The following is a 24,535-nucleotide window of genomic DNA, read 5'->3' as shown; positions in this document are numbered from 1 at the left end:
CTCCCTGGGAGAAGGTGGGGTTTTTGTGGACTCTTCTTGTGTCTGCAGTATTCAATCTCTCCTTAACTTTCCATTAGACAATAACACCTCAAGTCTAATTACCTGCAGTCCTCAAGGTCAGTGTGAATGAGAAAGTCATTAGCGAGGTCTGTTCTCCTCTGAGCCATCTAGGTAACATAATGCAATCAGGCTATTGGAACACCAAGAGTGGGTAAACAACTCAGCACGCCTCCTGCTACAAAATATCCCATTATTCATCATACATGATAGTATGGACCAGGATTCTTATTATTAACTATAACAAAAATTTTAATGAAAACTAAAACCATAGAAAAAATGATGGTGATTATTATTATTATTATTTGTTACATTAACTGAAATAAAATTAATACATATGTTTATTACTTGTTTTTTCAGCTATTGCCAAGGCATCATTTCGTTTAATTTTTAGTGTAACTTGAAGTAATAAAATAACTAAAGCTTTATATATATATATATATGTGTATATATATGTGTGTATATATATATATATGTATGTTTATATATATATATATATATATATATATGTTTATATGTATATATATGTTTAATAAAAGTAAAACTATAATAATTTAGTATTATCAGTTATACTAAAATAACACTGGTCCCATTGACTGCCAAACAATTAACATTGTCAAGGCCCAGAACAGTATGAAAGACATCGTCAGAATAGTCCATCTGCCATCAGTGGTTCAACTGTGACGTTATGAAGCTACGAGAACACTTTTTGTATGCAAAGAAAACAAAATAACAACTTTATTCAACAATTCGTCTCCTCAGTGTAGCGCCATTTTGCAGAGTATCCACTGGACGCAAACTGTGCACGCTGTTCTGTTTCAGCCGCACCACACGGATACGCTTTCTATGTTTGTTTACGCTTTGATTTGAACGAAAACAGTGTATCCGTGTGGCGCAGGTGGCGCAGGTGACACAGAACAGCATACACAATTTGCGTCCATCGGATACTCTCCAAAATGGTGCTACGCTGACGCAGAGGAGACAAATTGTTGAATAAAGTCATTATTTTTGTATTCTTTGTGTACAAAAAGTGTTCTCGTAGCTTCATAACGTCACGGTTGATCCACTGATGGACTATTTTGGCGATGTCTTTCATACTTTTCTGGTCCTTGACAGTGTTAATTGTTTGGCAGTCAATGGGACAGTCACAAGCCTCCCGGTTTTCATCCAAAATATCTTAAATTGTGTTCCGAAGATGAACTAAGCATTTACGGGTTTGAAACGACATGGGGGTAAGTGATTAAAGACAAAACTTTCATTCTGGGGTGGAGTAACCCTTTAAAACTTTTATTTATTCTCCAAGGAGGAAATGCACGGCCTAATTTAATCAGTTTACTGTACTCAAACACTAGAGAGTTCACTTGATTTTCTTATAGAACTGCTATTTAGTTATTGCCGACTCCAAATATACTATAGCTCTCTTCAAAAAGAATATGTCATGGTAAATATGCTGAAGATTAGCGTCAAGGAAATCAGTTTATTATGTGATAAACCATTTCAACAGAAAAGCAACTTATTTAGTGAAGTAAAGCATCTCTTCCATTGCCTATTCAGACTGAACAGCCTCTAGTCTCCATTTTGGGAATCTACATTGTTGCATTTTTTTTTTTTTTTTTTGCTCAGAGGTTGTTGTTTGTCTAAAAGAGGGTTTTTAAATGAGTTTGGGAAATGGCACAAGCTGAACTCGAACTTATGTTTCCCAGATGAGCACCACAACGTAATGTGCGCTAACCACTAAGCCACAGCTCTGTTACTTAGCAAAGGTAAATCTATCTAAAAGTTTGAATTTGTCATTTAATTCCCAGCTGTAAATGTTCATTTCTCTCTTTGCATTAGTTGGACTGAGATGAATACTCCCTCAATTAGCTTTCTAATGAATGGTTTTAATTAGCTCCTGATCTCGTTGCCAGTGTTTGCAGCATTTCTGTACAGCCTCAGATTTAAAAGGAAGGAAAGAAAGGAAAAAAAGAAAGAAAAACACCAAAAAAGCAAAACTATCACAAGCAGAGCATTACATTTTTTGCATAACTAGCAACACAGTTATGAAGATGTGGGTGAGCATACTGATGAAATAATGTGTTTGAATATTATAATTGTGTGTTTATCCATTATAATTGTGTTTGCATTGGACTGAACAAATTTCCTATCAAATAGAGTGGGCTGAACAAGATGGGCTTCTGCTGTTTGACATGCTAGACTCAAATCAATGTCGAAAGTGCTGATAACATCTCATTGATTCATTTTAAATGGCAATGTCACTCTCTTATCTCCTCAAGTTCAGCACACACTACAAATCTGAGACTATACACCTGTATTAGGATTTGATGATTACGTCTCAACTGCGCCTTATTTCAGAAGATAAAGGGAACTGAATCACGGCACACTAGCTCATTCACTTTTTGGGGGGCCACGTATGCTAAAGCTAAAATAGTCTCCCATCGGCAGACCTTTGACTAAACTACAAATGGTCCTCACTGATGCTTTTTCTGCCTACTTAGACAGGAAGAGACTATCTAACCGACATGTAAAGCAACTAATCATTGGTCATTTTGTCGTTTGTAGTGATTAAGAACAGGGTTACCTGAAATAGATTAGCCACAATAGAACTGTGTAAGGAAAAAAAAAAGCACCGCAGCTGGGATAAAATAAAATAAAATGAATGAATGAATGAATAACACTTTAATATTTGTGTAACTTTTTATTTTTATATGTATGTGTATAAGTATATGCTTGAGTGTTGGATTCTGCATATATATATTTTTCTAAATATACATATCAGTGTTATTTTAGCATCACTGAGATACAATTGTAGATTTTATTACTATTTTGAATTAGAATATTTTTTAAATGAATTTTATTTTTATATTTTCTGCTTTCATGTTCTGCTTTCTGGTAATTTTTGTTAGTTTTTGAATGTTTATTTCAGTTTTTTTGTTTAGTTATTATAATGTATCAAGTTAAACTAAATTAAAATTAGAAGTGTTGCCTTGGAAACTAGTTGAAAGTTTTTTAGTTTTTTTGTTGTTGTTTTTTTTGTGTGTGTGTGTGGGTTTTATGTTTTTATTTTTTTTTTTTTATTTTTTTTTTATGGTTTTAGTTAACTATAATAACCCCGCTGCATATATAAAACGTGTGACACTGAACTCTGGTCTCAATTCTCAACTCAATGTGAGTGTGTGATATTGTTATTTTAAAAGAAAGTGAAAGGTGAACATACTGTAGAATATTCTTTTTGAATCAGCTGACGCACTGTATTGATGTAAATGTCAAAGCTGTATTACACAGCGGCATATACAGATATTCAAAAAAGACCAAAAGGTTTAATCATAGGGTGCTGCAAAAAGATCTTCCTGTTCTGCTCCAGTTGAAATGCCATTCTTGCAGTTTCGTTTTCCAATTGTCTCATCAATACTAGCGAGCAGGAGGTTGGCACAGGTTGAGCGCTCTGATGGAGGTTGTGCTTGCACTTGTCGTTTCAGTTGCTGCTTATTTGCTGTTGGCTGCGGAAGGTCTTCAGGACTTTTCTAGAACTTTCTCAACTTAGAGAGAGCTTTAGGCATCTGGGATGCCAGAGGCTGAGATTCAGTGGCTCAGAGGGAAATCAAAGTCTTTCGTCCCTCATTTCTCAACAATAGGCCTGTGTGCGAACAAAGCACCTGTGTGTGTAGTTGCATTGTTTGTAACCTCTGGCTTGGCAAATCCAGTAAATAGATCGCTGTGTTCTACAAATCATCTGATTGAGTGGGATGGTGCACGTCAATATTTTCACTGAGCTGTCTTTGTGCTGTAGGTACATAATCCGTTCAAACGGATGGCTGGCTGTTAAAATCGAGGCGACAGTTTGCAGCCCAACATGTTAATATTCATCCCACTGTTATGTCTTGTTGTAAGGCAGACTTTTGTTCTGTTGTGTTCCATAAACATTGCTATGAATATTTATGAGATCTATACACACGTGCATGCTCAAAGAGCCTTTATTATTGTATGCCCATACACTGTGATTGCGAACTCACTTACCCAATTACATTATAAGTGACCGTTTGTCTTCCATACAAAAATGAAAATAAACATGGGCTGGAGGTTTCATCAATCAGGCGAACAAATTATTGTAAAATATTTCATCCCGCATGCTATCACCCACACGTCGGCCCACATGAGATTCTTCTATAATACATCTTATGAAACTTGCCTATATATTAGGAAATGGTGCAACTGTATATCATTTTATTTTTGTTTATCTTTATTAGACAAATTGAAAGGAATGCTTGGTAATATGCTTTTTTTAATTCAGAAAAATGCCTGTCTAAATAATTTTTGCAAGTAGCAACGTGACAACATTTTGCAAATCACAGTGTTCGATTATTTTTATTTATTTTTTTTGCATTACAATAACTTTCTCTACATTAATTTTTGCATCATTTGAAGTATCGATGTAGAATTTAGAGTTAAATGAAAAATGAGTTTTTTCAACACTTGAGAAATAGTATCAATAAATGGTGTTTCCTTCTGCTGTATTGGTAAACATTTCAAAGTCCTAAAAAAAATCCTTTGATGGAAACCTGGTAGTGATGCATAAATACTTCATTATCTTTTGCTTTTATTTCATTATTTCTTTTTTGCAATATAGTAATAAAAATGAGTTTGTTTATTATGTATGATAATCTATAATGTATTTAATTTACAATTTTTACTTTATTTATGCTGATTTAAATAACATTTAAAAATCATTATTACAGTATTTTTTACTGTGATTTCTGCATTACTGTAACTAATTTAATGAGAAATAAAAATATTCTGGCACATTATGTACTGAAAATCGCAATAGCGTATAACTGACCTCTCGTCTGGGAAGCATGTACAATTGGCAATTGAATAATTTGAACACACATTTAGTGTCCATATATTTACAGTCATGGCCAAAAATATCGGCACCCTTGGTAAATATAATCAAAGAAGGCTGTGAAAATTAATCTGCATTGTTAATCCTTTTGATCTTTTATTGAAAAAATTCACAAAAATCTAACCTTTCATTGGATAATAAGAATTTAAAATGGGGGAAAATTATCTTTATGAATTAAATGTTTTTCTCAAATACACGTTAATCACTCCAGGGTGATTATGAACATAAAATTATCCAGCCATGGCTTCCTGTTTCACAGAAATATAAATAGGAGGGAAAACAAAGCCCATATCTCATTAATCATCCATCACAATGAGAAAAACCAAAGAATATATTTCTGATGTGCAGCAAAAGATAATTGAGCTTCACAAATTAGTGAAGTGGCTTTAAGAAAAGAGCTAGAGCATTTCCACCATCAGGGCAATAATTAAGTATTTCCAATCAACATAAAATGTTATGAAACTGCCTGGAAGAGGACGTGTGTCTATATCGTCCTAATGCACGGTGAGAAGGAGAGTTTGAGTGGCTAAAGACTCTTCAAGGACCACAGCTGGAGAATTGCAGAAAATAGTTGAGTCTCGGGGTCAGAAAACCTTTAAATAAATTGTCAAACAGCAGCTACATCACCACATGTTGTTTGGGAGGGTTTCAAGAAAAATTCTCCTAGCTCATCCAAAAACAAACTCCAGCATATTCAGTTATCAGACACGACTGGAACTTCAAATGAGACCGGCTTCTATGGTCAGATGCAACTAAAAAATTAGCTTTTTAGCAGCAAACACTCAAGATGGGTTTGGTGAACACGCAGAGATAAAAAGTAGCCCATGTGTACAATGAAATATACTGCTGTATTTTTGATGTTGTGGACCTATATTTCTGCTGGAGGTCCTGGACATCTTGTTTAGACACATGACATCATGGATTCTATCAAATACCAATAGATAAAAAAATCAATAAGTGACTGACTCTGTTAGAAATCTTATAATGGGCCATGTTTGGATCATCCAACCGTACAATAATCCAAACACAAACCTCAAAAACAACACAAAAATGGGTCACTGAGCACAAAACCAAGCTTCTGCTGGCCATTCCAGTCCTCTGACCTGAACCCTATAGAAGATGAGTGGGTGAACTGAAGAAGCACCAACATGGAGCTGGGAATCTAAAGGGTCTGGAGTGATTCTGGATGAAGGAATGGTCTCTGATCTCTTGTCAGGTGTTCTCTAACCTCATCAGGCATTATAGGAGAAAATTTAGAGCTCTTAAACTGGCAAATGGAGGTTTCAAAAAGTATTGAATAAAAGGGTGCCGTTAATTGTGGCCAATGTGTATTAGAGAAAAACATTTATTTCATAATGATATTTCCCCCCCTTTTTAAATTCTTATTATCCAATGAAAGCTTAGATTTTTGTGAATTTTTTTTTATTTTTTATTTTTTAATAAAAGATTAACAATGCAGATTAATTTTCACAGCCACCATTGATCATATTTACCAAGGGTGCCGATATTTTTGGCCAGGACTGTATGTATTTATTAAAGTTGCCACATAATACAATGCCAGATGATGTACAGTGCACTCTCAGAAAAAAGGTACAAAAGCTGTCACTGTGGTGTAACTTTTGTTCCTAAAGGGTCTATAAGGTACACATTAGGGGCATTCACATCGGAAGAACATTTTCATAGTTCCTAGAACAATTGGCAGAAGAATGCTTTTGGTGTGTTCACACTGCAGGAACTAGGAGCAGTTTTAGTTCTAGGAACTCCGTTTGGGGAAACTACTTCAGAGTAGGAGCTAAATTAAAACAGTTCTATAGGAACTATCAGTGACGTAAGTGTACGCTGATTGGCCAAACACATACGAAACACCGGCTACTCAGTATTTTTAAAAAGCCATGTAAAAATATTTTCTCCACGAACATGGAAAACAGTGATAACAGCATTTACCTGTTGTCTCAGCCTCGTTGTCATAAGAGATTTGGTCAGATTATCATGCTCTTTCAATCGTGTAAGTTTTGAGTTATCATGAAACCCATGACACAACAAAACTCCGAACATGGTGTCCTCCATTCACCGTTTGTTGACTTTTGTAAATGCTGCATATAAAGAAATTGCTGTCTGCCGCTTCAGAGTTCCTGCTGCCGGTGTGAATGCAACTCGGAAAACGGCCTGAGGGAGAAATTTATGGAGTGAATTTTGTGCCAATATTCATCAAACAAATCCAGTGTTTCGCAAATAAACACAATCTGTGTACAAAACTCGACTTGCAAACAAACGTAAAGTGATTTGCAAATACAAAACTCTATTTGAGAGAAAATACAGAGGTATGGACAAATATATGTATTGTGTGTTGCAACTGTGAGACTCATTTGCCTTTTTATGAGGAAACTTGGCTTGATTTTCTCACAAATGCGTGCAGGCTGATTTTCTCACACGCGTGCAGGCAGATTTTCTCACACGTGCAATTGAGCAACTTTCTTTTCCAAAAACAGCAGATGGCGATGTCGGTCAATTTACGCTAGTCTCCCGAGACCTTTTCAGACCAGTATGAGTGGGGAACAGGTGAGTTTCTGTCTTACTATCTCTATAATTAACCATTTAGATGTTTTCAAAAAGTGACCTGTGTCAGTGAAATTCACAACAAGTGCTGTAAAACTGTTAACATGATTGATTAGTTCAAAAATCAGGAGTGACATGGCTAAACATTTAACTAAACATTTTCCCAATAAAAACTGATCCATTCTCCGTAACTCTTATCCTCTGTTGGATCGCGGGATATAGAATATATAACATTCAAAACAATGCAGGGGTATAACAATATATCGTGTCACAATATATTGTAATACTAAAATGCAAATGTGTAGTAAATATTTTGGTACATTTACATACCTGAATCACAATAAAGCTCACCTGAACTTTAACTAGTTTATTAAATGATTATAGTAGCCTATTTGTATAATTAGTTTTGCCTACTCCTTTCAGTACGCTATCTATGTGTAGTTTTATACTTGTTTAAACTTTTACTGCAGAGGTAGCCTACAACATTTCTCTCAACTGGAGGCTATGTCTATAGCAGAAAGACAATAAATCTTACTTGACCTTGTAAATTAAAGTAAATTAACTAATGATCACAACAAACAAGGACAGGAACAGGAACTCCAAATAAGGGCACGAGAGGAGGGGAAACAAAGACGTAGAGACAAAGTCTGACAGACCTAATGTAAAAAATAAAATTCAAAATGCTTTCATTTTTGGTACACAATATTGTCGCTATCCACTACACATTTGCATTTTAGTATTACAATATATTGTGACACGATATATTGTTATACCCCTGCATTGTTTTGAATGTTATATATTCTATATCCCGCAATCCAACAGAGGATAAGAGTTACGGAGAATGGATCAGTTTTTATAGGGAAAATGTTTAGTTAAATGTTTAGCCATGTCACTCCTGATTTTTGAACTAATCAATCATGTTAACAGTTTTACAGCACTTGTTGTGAATTTCACTGACACTGTAGTAGGGTCGCTTTTTGAAAACATCTAAATGGTTAATTATAGAGATAGTAAGACAGAAACTCACCTGTTCCCCACTAATACTGGTCTGAAAAGGTCTTGGGAGACTAGCGTAAATTGACCGACAGCACCATCTGCTGTTTTTGGAAAAGAAAGTTGCTCAATTGCACGTGTGAGAAAATCAGCCTGCACGCATTTGTGAGAAAATCAAGACAAGTTTCCTCATAAAAAGGCAAATGAGTCTCACAGTTGCAACACTCAATACATATATTTGTCCATACCTCTGCATTTTCTCTCAAATTGAGTTTTGTATTTGCAAATCACTTTGCGTTTGTTTGCAAGTCGAGTTTTTCTTTGCAAAGCAGATTGTGTTTATTTGCGAAACACTGGATTTGTTTGATGAATATTGGCACAAAATTCGCTCCATAGAAATTGGTTCTCTTAGAACGACTCTGCTGGCTAGTTCTTAGAACTAAGTTCCTAGAAATATATGGTGCGAAAGCCACTATTAGTACCTAAATTGTACGCATTAGTACCTAAAAGGTTCAAAAGTGTACCTTTTGAAAAGGTACATCCCCAGTGACAGCTTTTGTACCTTTTTTTCAGAGAATGTGTGTTAGTCAGTATTGCAATATAAACCCTGTGAAGGAAGGGGAAAAAAAAAAAAACCTGTCTGACTGCACAGTCTCATTTACTTTTGATTTTGGGGTGAAATTCACTCTGTAAAGATAACTAGACTCTGGCCTTCATTACTGCAATATCAGACGAGAAAAGCAAACCACGTTATGACAAGTGAATCGCTCACATTTATTCAGTGGCCGATTTCCTTCAACGCTGCGGTCACATCCCCATGTGAATTACAGCCTCTCAGCCCGGCAGGCTTGATGCGTTTCACATTAACTGGAGTTCTTTTTTCTTTCCGTTCTGTAGATTTAGCCATTGATAAATGTTACACAGTTTCTTAACCTTCTGTTAGAAGCAGCACCTCGACAACAGACCTTCCCTCCTGTCTGCAAGGGCACTGCACGGGTGGCAGCCCAGCCTAATGAAACAGATTTAGAGTCACTGGCGTTTATATTAACTCTGCACGGACCCGAGAAATATGCTGAAAACAAAATAAATCACGCCGCACCTTCCTCTCGCAAGGCGGCTTTAAGGTGCAGTTAATCCAAACGAGGGCGTCCTCACCATCCATACTTCACGGACACACTGTGAAATTAGAAGCGGAGGAAATGCATAAAGAAGTAGTGCTCCGAACAGATCAATGGTACTTAATTAAAAAGAGAGTGGTGCTAAACAATCAATCTGAGCGTGTTTTCAATAGTGGATGAGCCAGACCCCCTCCTTGCTATCAACAGCAACAATGGTGGGTAAGGACTTGCCCATCGATTTTCAACTGCAGTCCTCAGTCCTTTATTTCTGACCGCGGGCGACGCTGATTATTAATGAGGTGCTACAAGTTGCGCCGTTTGATGAGTTTTAGCTAAATCTTTGTCTACTTTGCACTTTAATTTGATTGATTGGGCGAATTAATTTACTTACTCAAGCTCTTTATGAGACTCCTTTGTGAGCCTGAAGTATCTTTGATTTGTGCTGGTTTTGTGGAATGGTAATTTGACACAATGATAGCCTTAATGGTATATTAAGGATTAGTTCTAACGTGTTTTCAACATAATATCTGTGTATTGCATGCTGCTGATTAACACGGATAGAAAATGTGTTTGCAATCAAGACACATACAGTATACTGCAAATTTAAAGCACACACACACACACACACACATGCTGTATACATATAAATGGATTACATTGATCAAAAGTAGTGCAAATTTCAGCTTTGCCATCACAGGAATGCATTACATAAAAAAAAAAAATATATATATATATATATATATATATATATAGAGAGAGAGAGAGAGAGAGAGAGAGAGAAACAGTTATTTAAAATTGTAATAATATTTTACAATTTTACTATATTTTGATAAAAAAAATAAAAAAAATCGAATGAAAAATAAAATAAAACAGCCTTGGTTAGAATTTAAGACTTAAAAACATTAAAAAATGTCCCTTCCTGTAATCCTTGAAACAAGTTACGGTTATACTTTCAAAAAGTTGTACATCATTAACATTTATTTGTGTTTCTGCCCACTGTATATCTGCTAAGTTTCCAATATAAATGTATTCACTGCTTATTTTTGGTTAATACACTGAGAGATGAATCAAAAATTTTTTTGGTAGTAATCAACTGCATGTCACATATATTATACTTCTTATGCCACACAGATTTAGACAATCTCAGCTATTCTTGCTAATGTGCTTCAGTGCCAAGCGTCGTTACTCATCTACACAGTAGAAGTAGCCTACCCTCAAATCTGATGCCTCGCTTTTTTTTTACATTGTAGCATGAAATAGTTGCATGTGTTCAGAGTTTGACTGGTAATTCATCACAGGGGATGGTGATGTAATAATTCAGCCACAGTAAATCACAGCCTTGATGCACCACCATGCACATCAGTTGATATTATACTCATAATTACAATGCATTCTGGGAGTACACAGTCAGGAGAAGTCATTTGATTTTCTATAAAACGGGTTTAATGTCATGCCAGGCACCTCGTAATGATGACAATGCGGCACAACAACAACAAAAAAATAAAAAAATCTGCTCGGTTTTCCCTCGGTTCCCTCGAGTGTGTAGGAGGCAGTGGGATACTTCACAACAAACCCGCGAGGGAGGGCTAATTTTTAAACACTTTTGCTCTTAATGCATTTGGAAGCCGTTCTCCCATGGCTAATGCCTTCGGCGCTGAATCTTTGAACAAAATGGTGATTTGAACCTGATAAACAGCGAGGTGAATACAAGCCTGGCTTAATAAATTTCACTTTCTGAATCTCATTACAGAGAGCAGCTCTGCATACCTTGATTAATGACTCTCTCCTAATTATATATACGGTTTTAGAAGGCGTTTGATGATCTCATCTCCTTGGAAATATATCATTTTTTATTGCCAGGAGTCTGATATTGAGTTTCTTCGTGTACATATATGAGCTTATTCTGCATCGTAATAAGGTTTGATGGTTGAGGAGTTGGCACAGGGATACCAGCTCCTGAAAGTGGGTGCTAAATATTAGTGCAGGTCGGGTTGTAAACCTTTTTTAATGGTGGGACTGAGTTGAGTATCGTGAAAATAGGACGTAAAATCGATGCTGTATGAAATAGTCTCTTTTCTTACAGTAAAAATAATGCTTTGGGCAGAATTTGTAGCTAAAAGTATCAATATAGTGGGAATGAAGGTCTACTGAGGGAAAGGGAACCTTTTTACATCATCAGCTACCTAAGCAATGTTTCATATCTAAGATTTATTTGCTCCCAATATCTGCCCTGTGCAGTGGTGTTGGAGAATATGCAGTACAAAACCACTCCAGACTAAAAAAAACAAAAACTAAACAAACTGGCAGACAGTGGGTGGGTGAAAAATCTGGCATATTTTTTCAGACTTCTGTGGGAATATGACAGTGAGGGGGCTTAAAAATTCAGTGTTTACAAATGTCAAGAAAACAAAATCAGCAGTATGTTAAATTTTTTCTGTGTTTGTTATATTAGCAAATTTTTATAAAAATGTGGTAAAGATTTAATTAATTATTTTTTTAATAGGGCCATTCACAGTTTCACATTCAATATATCCCATTTCATTGCATATTTTACAGTTATTTTACAGTATAAACTATTATAGTATCATTATTTGTGTGCATTAAACAACTTATTCATAAGTCGGTCATTTTCATTATTTATTATTATTCATATTTACTATATAGAGTTAGGTCCATATATATTTGGACATGATTTTCATAATTTTGGCTCAGAGTTAAAATGAAACAATCAAGATGAAATTGGTGCAGACTTTAAGCTTTAATTCAAGGGGTTGAACAAAAATATAACATAAAATGCTTAGGAATTACAACCATTTTATACACAGCCCCCATTTTCAGGGATTAACAAATAAATATAAATGTAAAATGTATAAATATATATATATAAAAAAAAAATGTTCATTTTTAATATTTCTTTGAGAATCCTTTGCAGGCAATGACTGCCTTAAAGGGATAGTTCACCCAAAAATGAAAATTCTGTCATCGTTTACTCACCCTCAAGTAGTTCCAAACCTATATGAATTTCTTTGTTCTGCCGAACACAAAGGAAGATATTTTGAAGAAAGTTTGTTACCAGGCTGTTTTGGGGCACCATTGACTTCCATACTATGGAAGTCAATGGTGCCCCAGATTGCTCTGTTTCCCACATTCTTCAGAATATCTTCCTTTGTGTTCAGCAGAACAAAGACATTCATACAGGTTTGGAACTACTTGAGGGTGAGTAAATGATGACAGAATTTTCATTTTTGGGTGAACTGTCCCTTTAAGTCTGAAACTCATGGACATCACCAAAGACTGGGTTTCCTTCTTTGTGATGCTTTGCCAGGCCTTTACTGCAGTTGACTTCAGTTGTTGTTTGCTTGTGGGTCTTTCAGCCTTTAGTTTTGTCTTCAGCAAGTGAAATGCATGCTCAATCAGGTTGAGATCAGGAGATTGACTTGACCATTGCAGAATAATCCACTGTCTTACCTTCAGAAACTCCTGGGTTGTTTTTGCTGTGTGTTTTGGGTCATTGTGCATTTGTACTATGAAGTGCCATCCAATCAACTTTGCTGCATTTGACTGAATCTGGGCAGACAATATATCCCTATACACTTCAGAATTCATCCGTCTGCTTCTGTCCTCTGCCATGTCATCAAGAAACACCAGTAACCCAGTGCCACTGGAAGCCATGCATGCTCATGCCATCACACTGCTCCACCATGTTTCACAGATGATGTTGTATGCTTTGGATCATGAGCTGTTCCATTGTACCTTCTCCATACTTTTTTCTTCCTGTCATTCTGGTACAGGTTGATGTTAATTTCAGCCATCCTAAAAATGCTTTCGCAGAAGTGGTCTGGCTTTTTAGAAGGTTTTTTTTTTTTTCCGCAAAGTCTAATCAGGCCTTGTTTGCACCTTGTGGTGAACCCTCTGTATTTGCTCTGGTGAAGTCTTCTCTTGATTGTAGACTTTGACAGTGACACGTCTACCTCCCGGAGCATGTTCTTCTCTTGGCTGGATGTTGTGAAAGGGTTTTTCTTTACCATGGAGAGGATCCTCTATCATCCACCACTGTTGTCCTCCATGGACATTTAGGCCTTTTGATGTTACTGAGCTCACCAGTGCTTTTTTTCTCAGAATGTACCAAACTGTTGATTTGGCCACTCCTAATGCTCCTGCTATATCTCTAATGGATTTGTTTTGTTTTTGAAGCCTAACAATTGTCTATTTCACTTGTATGGAGAGCTTCTTTGACGGTGATGTGGGTTCACAGCAACAGCTTCCAAATGAAAATGGCACACTTAGAATCAACTCCAGACCCTTTACCTGGTTAATTGATGTAGAAATAATAAAGGAATAGCCCACATCTGTCCATGAAACAGCTTTTGAGTCAATTGTCCAATTACTTATGGTCCCTTGAAAAAGGGAGAGGTACATATTAAAGAGCTGTAATTCATCAATCTTTCCTCCAATTGTGATGAGAATACCCTCAAATTAAAGCTCAGAGTGTGCACTTTAAGCCCATATTCAACATATATAACTGTAACTTGAATAGGTTTCGGTCAGCAGCTAAAATAATAAAAATTGTGCCTGTGTCCAGATATACAGTATATGGACCTAACTATATCTATATCTATCTATCTATCTATTAGGAGTGGAACGATACATGTATTCGTACCGAACCGTCACGGTACAGACATCTCGGTTCGGTTCACTACTTTTTAACCCACAATGCATTTTGATTTCGAGTGTATAACCGATGTACACTCGCTGAAGCACTATTTCCCACAATCCAATACGGAGAACCAACGAGCTGGAAGAGAGAGCGGGAGCAAGCGAGTTTGAATGAGAGATGCCGTTTACATCTTTCTTATTTGATTTAACGTTTATTTCATGCATTATTTATATTGAAATATTATGTAGGCAGTAACTCAATTTAATATTTTACTAATTTACTGAGGTGGCATCGTTGTTAATTTACAAAAATGATTAAAATTTGGTGGATAATTAAACATTTTTCGTTAATCACCTGTAGGTAGCGTATTCATTCTGATGTAAAATTAACAGTCGTCTGAGGGCGCTCTACGACCATTATCTTATCTGAGCTCAAAACGCTGCTAGGAAGAGTTTCAAGATACTACAAATAAAAAATAGCCTACATAAAGTTATGAACATGTGTTAATGTGTGTTTATTTTTGTTCTCAGTATTTTAATAGTATCTAATGATTATGAATATAAAAGCATTACAAAACAAATTAATAATATACCATCGATGAAACCACAAAGCTGACGCGGAGGTATGTATACCAGATCCAACTCCTCCCACCTTACATATACCTAAACCTACCCATCTCCACCCCCTGATCCCTAAACCCATCCATCCCCACCCCTAAACCTACTCATCTCCACCCCTAAACCTACCATCTCCACCCCCTAGATGTGGATCCAACCCCGCCCCCTGGATCTTTGTTCTGCAGTGAGGGGCTACTGGCAATATGGCGGGATCAGTGTTGCCAGATTGGATGGATGATTTCCAGCCCAAAAGCTCACAAATCACTCATATGTTCAACAATTCTAGTGTGTAATGCACGTTTTGTTTTGCCAACATACAATAAAGAGCAAGAACACAAAATTATATATATTACATGTGTTGTTTTACATGTGATCAATTGTTTAATTTGATACATTTTACCCGTTTGTGGATGTGTAAATGAGTTGCATTGGCAACACTTTATTTCGATAGTCCACTTTAGATATTCTACTAACAGTAAGTAACATGTCAACTAGCAGTCATTAGAGTATTAGTAGACTGTCTGTTTAATATCTTCTAACAATTTATTTTGATGGGCCCACGACATACAACATACTGACTATGAGAAACTTTGCAAGTATACGTCATCTTATTCTACTAACCCTAAACCTACCCTACTGAGAGTTAGTAGACATGTAGTCGCAAATTAATGAGAATTAGTTGACATGTAGTTACAAAGTTACTTATAATTAGTAGAATGTCTAAAGTGGACTATCGAAATAAAGTGTAACCGTTGCATTTTTTAATAATGAGAACAAGCGACACAATCTTTACACGGAAAATTTCCATGGGCATCAGAGAGGGTCCCAGGAGTGAGGATGTGTGTATCTGCACGCACCAATTTATCCCGTAGATTTGGGGGCCTGGAGTAAACAAAGAGAGGTGGATCAGTAAAGAGGCCTGACAAATCACAATCACTCTGTAACTCCTTATAACGAAATAATGACGACAAAATATAAATATAATGCTAGATAAATTTCCCATGGATCAAATCGGGGCAATTACATTAAAGAGAACTACCAAATGATTAAAATCACTGTCAAAATGGCAATCAAGAAATTAACCGATATCCTCGAAAAACACATACATCATTTTCAATGTCAACAGTCAGAATTTAAATGCAAAAAAGTGCACAATATAAGTGATCAGAATAAGCAACGTAATTATAGTTATTATCACACTCGTTCATGCACACACCTTGACAGTAAAAACTGTGTAATTCTGTATGATAATCCGACAATACAAATATTTAACCACAACAATAATGCTCTTACTTTCGTGTTGCTCTATAATTTCACACAGAGCTAAGTCTTTCGTGAAGTTCATACATAATATAGAACCAAATCTAACAAGTCCAGCAGCTTTAGGATATACCAATCTGGACTGTTTAAAGATAAAAGACAGGATCTTAAAGATAAATTGATTTTGATTAAATAATTTAACTGTGCTCTGATTTCGGAGTTGCAGTGATATAGCTCCATGTCATCTCCCTCAACATGTGTAATTCATGTTTTGAGAGTTAAAACACTCTCCACTCTTTACCATCAAACTTATATATAGGTATCACTTACAGTTAAATCAGATCCATTATCGCGCTAAAAACCAGTCACTCATGAATCATCACATCTGTCTGCTGATCCCTAGTGATTGGCTAAAAGTGCGGCCGCGACATCAACATCAGCACCAGTCATCTTTGCAGCGTGCGTGTGTGTTTAGTAACTTTGTGATGACTGATTGGATGCATGCAGTAGGCTTTATATGCACACTTGGGCTTGTTTGTTACCAATTAGCCGATACAATTTATATAGTTTAAAAACCGCCAAACTGACCAAAAGCCAGCCCAAATTTTGTCCACCCTCCCAAGCCAATATTTACCCGCACAAACGAATTCAAAACCGCCCAATCTGGCAACACTGGGCGGGATAGTCCCGCCTTCTAAATTAAAGAGCCAATCGCTGATTGGTAAAATCATTGCGTCACTGCTGCAGCCGTTAGAAGCTCCGGTTCCTATAGAAACCTGGGGCTGGACCAGCAGCTGCGCGTGCACAGTCATAAGCGCATTGGAGCTACGCATGCGCATTGGCTGGTCTAGCCTGAGAAAATATGCTTTTTAAAGCTATTTGAGCATAAGAAACAACATTCATGGGGCAGTTCATTTCAGATTTTATTGCTGATTTGAAATATGTAATTTAATCGCGAGTTCAGCGAGCCGTTTTTGAGATTTCAGGATTCCCCTATTCATTTAGATAGGACTTGGTCTTGTCTGAGCTGCCCAGAGGCGTTGCAAATATGGTGGCCAAGTGAACGGACTTTCCTTAAAAGGGTTTTTGATGCCATGAGTTGCGCACTTGCAAACAAAGCCCTCAGACTGCGAACATGTGCTGATTCTGACATAGACTGACACAGGAGTATACTTTAAGGCTTGTGCACTCAACTGTTTGCGAAATGGAGCTTTGTGCTCATGTATCCTACCTCTCTCATTTGGCACAAATCCAGATATTCCATAATTTTTCCATATTTGCGATGTAACGTATCTGAATGCTAAACTATTATTTATTATGTAAATGATAGGCTTTGTACTTCAGTCGCGTTCCAACAGTGACACAGAGACGGGCGCTGATGTTTGGTTCACTGTATTTTATTTTGATAAAGTACCAACTGTCAAGTTAGCAATGCTGGAACTGATGTATTGTGTGTTTGTGTGTGCACGCTCCGGCGCGATCACTTCAACTGTTTCCTTATAGCACAAAAATTAACTGAAACTCAGCATCTATCTATCTATCTACTGCTAAAAAAATTAAAGGAACACTTTTTAATCAGAGTATAGCATCAAGTCAGTTAAACTCCTGGGATATTGATCTGGTCAGTTAATTAGCAGAGGGTGTTGTTAATCAGTTTCAGCTGCTTTGGTGTTAATGAAATTAACAACAGGTGCACTAGATGGGCAATAATGAGACAACCCCAAAACAGGAATGGTTTTACAGGTGGAGGCCACTGACAATTTTTCCCTACTCATCTTTTCTGACCGTTTTTCACTAGTTTGCATTTGGCCAGGGTCAGTGTTACTACTAGTAGCGTGAGGCGTTACCTGGAACCTACAGGCACAGGCAGTCCAACTCCTCCAGGATGCCAGAAGGTTTGCTGTATCTCCCAGCACAGTCTCAAGAGCATGGAGGAGATTCCAGGAGACAGGCAGTTACTCTAGGAGAGCTGGACAGAGCCGTACATCAAAAGTTGTTTTCATTATTTATTATTCATATTCACAAACAAATAAATAGAAATGAGAGAATAATTTCAACATAATGCCTATAAAAGCTTTTTTCTGTGTATCCATTATGCAAGTTTTTTTTTTTTAATCCATAGAAAAAAACATGCCGATTCCATGTGGGCCTGTAGCGTTTTTTCGGACATGTGGTGTTTTTTTTACCAGACCACATCAAAAGAAAGTGAACTGTAAAGCATAATACATTATCACCCCCGTGTCATTGTGTCCACACCCGTGATAATGCAATAGAAAAAGTTTTTGGAATAATGTGAATTTTTTTCCCCATGCCGACACTGAATAGGAGCATGCAGTAGACCTCAAACCAAAGAATATAAAGGCTTTTTTCTCAGCCTGAAGGCTGCCACAAGGGTTGAGCATCTGTAGTGTGGGTGGCCTTCAATGCCAGGCCATGGCAGAACCAAGCACATATGGGGAAAGAGACGAGATCCCAGTGACTGCATTGTGTGGATGAAAGCACACTGCAAACATGTGGAGTAGGTATGACACCGTACCATGGAATTCTAAATCAGATGGGCGTAAAACTGAATTTGAGCAATCACTCTTGCTTTCTGGGATAGCTGCTTAACAATTAAGTAGGACTTCAAATGCAATCACAGGTTCCTTGAAATTTCCAGACATGACATTGCAGGCAGTTTCAAATGCTATTGATACTATTACTCAACGCTGTTTACCATAAGCCAGTAGCAGGACATAAATCTCAGGAGAGGATCTCACAGATTGAATCCGAATGGGCCTTTAAACAGCCGGACGGCTGTCGCCATAACCCTGCTCAGCCAATTCATTCTCTGCGGACTGCTTTTAAACTGCCGCTTAAATTGCCAGTAACAGCCTGGAAGGTGTGTAAGGCAAATCAAGCAGCAGCTCTTAAACCAGACTGATGCATTAGTGTGAGAGAGAAGACAGGGTTTTGAAAGTGCACTGCGGATGATATATGGTTTTAAGAGTTTGATTAATGACAAGAGAAGCATATGCATGCTATTTGTCTTTCATTTGTTCAAAAAACAAAAGCAATAGTGAAGTTTAAATTGAGGTGCAACCCAAATAAATAGAAAATGGGCAATCTTAAATTGAAATAAAATCGTAATGGCTGTCTGTTTCTTTGCATCTTTCTAGGAACTTTTGGTTTTGAAGTACAAAACAGAGTTAAATTAAAATGAATTACACTGATAGTATTAGCTTATTAGAGTATAGATTTATTATTGCTGTTGTACTTATTGTTAAATTTCAATATATTTGTAATATATTTGTAAACTGATACATTATAAATAAATTATCTATCTTTCTATCTATTATCTATCTTTCTATGCCTGTTGTACATAAATTATATAGAAAGTATTATCTTTTTATATAAATGATTATTTCTCTATTAATTGAGTCTTATGAAAAATTCTATAAACATACAATATGAAAGTATAACATACATGTGCATACAAAAATATTTATATGTATGTATGTATGTATGTATGTGTGTGTGTATATACACACAAAAATGTATGATAAAATTTTTGAATTTTATTTATACATATAAGTTTTATGTACACTGTAAAAAAACGCTGTGTTAAATACAACCCAGCACTGGGTGAAATATGGACAAATCCAGTGGTTGGGTTACTACCCAAAAGGTTGGGTTAAACATTTAATACCCAATAGCCAATAACCCCAAAACCCAATAGCTGGGTTTGTCCATATTTCACCCAGCGTTGGGTTGTATTTAACCCAGCATTCTTTAGAGTGTACAAACCCGATTCCAAAAAAGTTGGGACACTGTACAAATTGTGAATAAAAAAGGAATGCAATAATTTACAAATCTCATAAACTTATATTTTATTCACAATAGAATATAGATAACATATCAAATGTTGAAAGTGAGACATTTTGAAATGTCATGCCAAATATAGGCTCATTTTGGATTTCATGAGAGCTACACATTCCAAAAAAGTTGGGACAGGTAGCAATAAGAGGCCGGAAAAGTTAAATGTACATATAAGGAACAGCTGGAGGACCAATTTGCAATTTATTAGGTCAATTGGCAACATGATTGGGTATAAAAAGAGCCTCTCAGAGTGGCAGTGTCTCTCAGAAGTCAAGATGGGAAGAGGATCACCAATTCCTCCAATGCTGCTGCGAAAAATAGTGGAGCAATATCAGAAAGGAGTTTCTCAGAGAAAAATTGTTATCATCATCTACAGTGCATAATATCATCCAAAGATTCAGAGAATCTGGAACTATCTCTGTGCGTAAGGGTCAAGGCCGGAAAACCATACCGGATGCCCGTGATCTTCGGGCCCTTAGACGGCACTGCATCACATACAGGAATGCTACTGTAATGGAAATCACAACATGGGCTCAGGAATACTTCCAGAAAACATTGTCGGTGAACACAATCCACCGTGCCATTCACCGTTGCCGGCTAAAACTCTATAGGTCAAAAAAGAAGCCATATCTAAACATGATCCATGATCGTTTTCTCTGGGCCAAGGCTCATTTAAAATGGACTGTGGCAAAGTGGAAAACTGTTCTGTGATCAGACGAATCAAAATTTGTAGTTCTTTTTGGAAAACTGGGACGCCATGTCATCCGGACTAAAGAGGACAAGGACAACCCAAGTTGTTATCAGCGCTCAGTTCAGAAGCCTGCATCTCTGATGGTATGGGGTTGCGTGAGTGCGTGTGGCATGGGCAGCTTACACATCTGGAAAGGCACCATCAATGCTGAAAGGTATATCCAAGTTCTAGAACAACATATGCTCCCATCCAGACGTCGTCTCTTTCAGGGAAGACCTTGCATTTTCCAACATGACAATGCCAGACCACATACTGCATCAATTACAACATCATGGCTGCGTAGAAGAAGGATCCGAGTACTGAAATGGCCAGCCTGCAGTCCAGATCTTTCACCCATAGAAAACATTTGGCGCATCATAAAGAGGAAGATGCGACAAAGAAGACCTAAGACAGTTGAGCAACTAGAAGCCTGTATTAGACAAGAATGGGACAACATTCCTATTCCTAAACTTGAGCAACTTGTCTCCTCAGTCCCCAGACGTTTGCAGACTGTTATAAAAAGAAGAGGGGATGCCACACAGTGGTAAACATGGCCTTGTCACAACTTTTTTTGAGATGTGTTGATGCCATGAAATTTAAAATCAACTTATTTTTCCCTTAAAATTATACATTTTCTCAGTTTAAACATTTGATATGTCATCTACATTGTATTCTGCATAAAATATTGAAATTTGAAACTTCCACATCATTGCATTCTGTTTTTATTCACAATTTGTACAGTGTCCCAACTTTTTTGGAATCGGGTTTGTACAAATCTAATACTATAAATAATAAAAATAAATTTCTATGTTGCCTTCATAACTATGTGGTGTTCAACACTAAGGACATCTGCATCTGTTTTTTATTTCCTTTTAAAATGAACTATACAGGAATGCAATGCTGAAATCTTGATTTTGTGTTAATGCTCCACTTTTTGCTAATTTAAACCCATTCTTTTCTTTTATCTGTCTGTGGATGCTTGTAACCTAGCATTACCCTGAAATAACTGCCTTATTCGGAGAAAAAAATCCTATATTGCAACTTAAGGCGCACTAATTGAAAAGGAACAATTGCAAAGTCATTAACAAGGTAAAAGAGGCAGATAAAACAAATTAAATTTCCCTTTGCCATGCTCATTTCTAATGGAAAGGGAAGCCATTATACGGTGGTGAATTGCATTCTGTCAGACTGAATTTTTTTTTTCTTTTTTTTTTTTTCCAAAAGAACACGGAATGAATGATCCATGCATAAAATGCAATTGTGCATCCATAACTGAGACATTAACAAAAACACCTACATCAAAAGCCTGAAATAAAAATGTGTGCTCAAACAAGCAGCAATTCACAATAAATGTTGCGTATTCTGTTTAATCCAGTCGAACTTGTATGTAGTGACTACATAGTGTTTGACTTGATTATACACAATAGTTCTGATGCACTTAATGGGTAAAGGCCTGCTGTAACCATGGCAATGTTGCTACTTTGCTTTTTATATGCTTTCTTATTTCTTAGTGTAGCCTGTACAGTATAATGAATGAGCCAATTTAATTAATTAAAAGGACGTGCTTTATAATGCAGCTGTGAACATTCCCATGTTCGATCACAAGCTTGATTATTTCAATCACAAGCCCTTTAGGCATCTGAAGAGAAAGAGCTCATTTGGGGATAGTTACTTTCAGTGTAGTAAAGTAGATCATTGAGTGCCCTATCAAAGTGACTAATAACAGTTTAGAAACAGCAAATGTCTTGGGATAGAGCCAAATAACTCTCCAAGATATGAGCTGGAGATCTCTGGGTGTAAAATAATTGAGATGTTTTATTTATTTAAAAAAAAATTTAATGTAGGAAATTGTTTGCTTGGAACCAAGGTTATTATTGTTACCAAAACTGAAGCTACTGTATATATATATATATATATATATATATATGCTGGCAACATTGTTTTTTTTTTTTTTTGGTTTTGTTTACCTTGAAGTACTGAATAAAATAAAATTGACTAAAATACAAAATAAAATGTATTAGTTTTATTTTATTTAGTACTTCAAATTGTTATTGTATTGCCAGCAAATATATATATATATATATATATATATATATATATATATATATATATATATATATATATATATATATATATATATATATATATATATATATTGTTTGCTTGGAACCACAAACCAAGGTTATTATTGTTACCAAAATGAATCTGTATGCTGGCAACATTGGTCATTCTTGTTTGTTTAACTTAAAGTAGCCTACTAAATAAAATACAACTAATAAATTATAAATAAAAACTTGTGAAAACTATACAGACATATACAAAAATAATAAAATAATAATAATAAAAATGCCAAAATCACAATATAAAATTACTAAAACCTTAAATAGGATTTAAAGTGACAATAAATAAATAAATCAATAAAAATATTTCAAATATTAACAAAACTATGATATAGTATACCAATGATACTGGTCATTATGCAAAAAAAAAAAAAAAAAAAAAAAATATATATATATATATATATAATTATTATTATTAGTAGTAGTAGTGTGTGTATGTATGTACTGTATATATATATATATATATATATATATATATATAATTTATTAGTAGTAGTAGTAGTATATATATATATATATATATATATATATATATATATGTTTTTCTTTTGTTTTTTATACTTTAATTATACCAAAGAAAGCTGAAACTGACAGAATCATGAATTTGAGGAAGCATGGTAAATAATAATGTTAATAATTTACGTATTGTGAATTTATTATAAATATATTATTAGAATTTTTGGTTACATTTTATTTCGATAGTCCACTTTAGACATTCTACTAACAGAAAGTAACTTTGTAACTACATGTCAACTACATGTCAACTAATGCTCTGTAACTACATGTCTACTAACTCTCAGTAGGCTAGGTTTAGGGTTAGTAGAATAAATTGACATATACTTGCAAAGATTCTGATAGTCAGTATATGTTGTATGTTGTGGACCCATCAAAATAAAATGTTAGAAGTTATTAAGCAGACAGTCTACTAATACTCTAATGACTGCTAATTGACATGTAGTTGCAAAGTTACTTTCTGTTAGTAGAATGTCTAAAGTGGACTATCGAAATTAAGTGTTACCGAATTTTCTACACATGCATACATGTACACATACATACAACAAACAATAAATAAATGAAAATGTATAACAAATTGAAATATTCACACGTGTAAATAGCATATGGTGATTTTGCAAGTAAGTTGACAAAGTAAAAATGAACTGATGTGCAATAATAGGTTTGAATTTGAATGTTATTCATCCAGTCAATTGGAACTATAACTTTTTAATGTAAAATTTAAAGCATAACGGTCATGCCTCCAAATGCAATTAAGCCATGCTGTTAGAGAGAGGTTTTGTCACACCTGCAGTGGGATCTCAATATTCCATTGTTTGTATTCTACCTTCTATTTACCTACAGCTCTTTGTATGCAAATAAAGGTTAAACAGGTGCATTTACCTGTTGTTGTGGGCTGATGGGAAATGAAAACCTTTAGATTTATCCCTACAGATGTGAACCACCAATTGCTGTGAGATGCCTGCGTAAAAAATTCAGAATGTGCCATATGGCTAAGCTTTTCCCTTCCACCCCTCTCTCTTGCTCTACTTTTCTTCCCTCATTCTTTCCTGGCCTCCTCCAACTACAATTTGAATATATTACTGTCATTTGACTTCCCATTCAGTCAAGAATTCTTTCGATTGCAGAAATTAATTACGGGAAAATTAAGGCCTAA

General features: G+C 35.8%; 1 protein-coding gene across 1 annotated transcript in view; it reads left to right on the top strand.

Moving 5' to 3' along the window:
- ntm (neurotrimin) overlaps window positions 1–24,535 on the top strand; it is a 318,851-nt gene that overhangs the window by 124,005 nt on the left and 170,311 nt on the right.

This window comes from Onychostoma macrolepis, chromosome 10 (assembly GCF_012432095.1).
Source record: "Onychostoma macrolepis isolate SWU-2019 chromosome 10, ASM1243209v1, whole genome shotgun sequence".
Lineage (NCBI taxonomy): Eukaryota > Metazoa > Chordata > Actinopteri > Cypriniformes > Cyprinidae > Onychostoma > Onychostoma macrolepis.
This window is presented reverse-complemented; position numbering and strand designations above follow the sequence as displayed.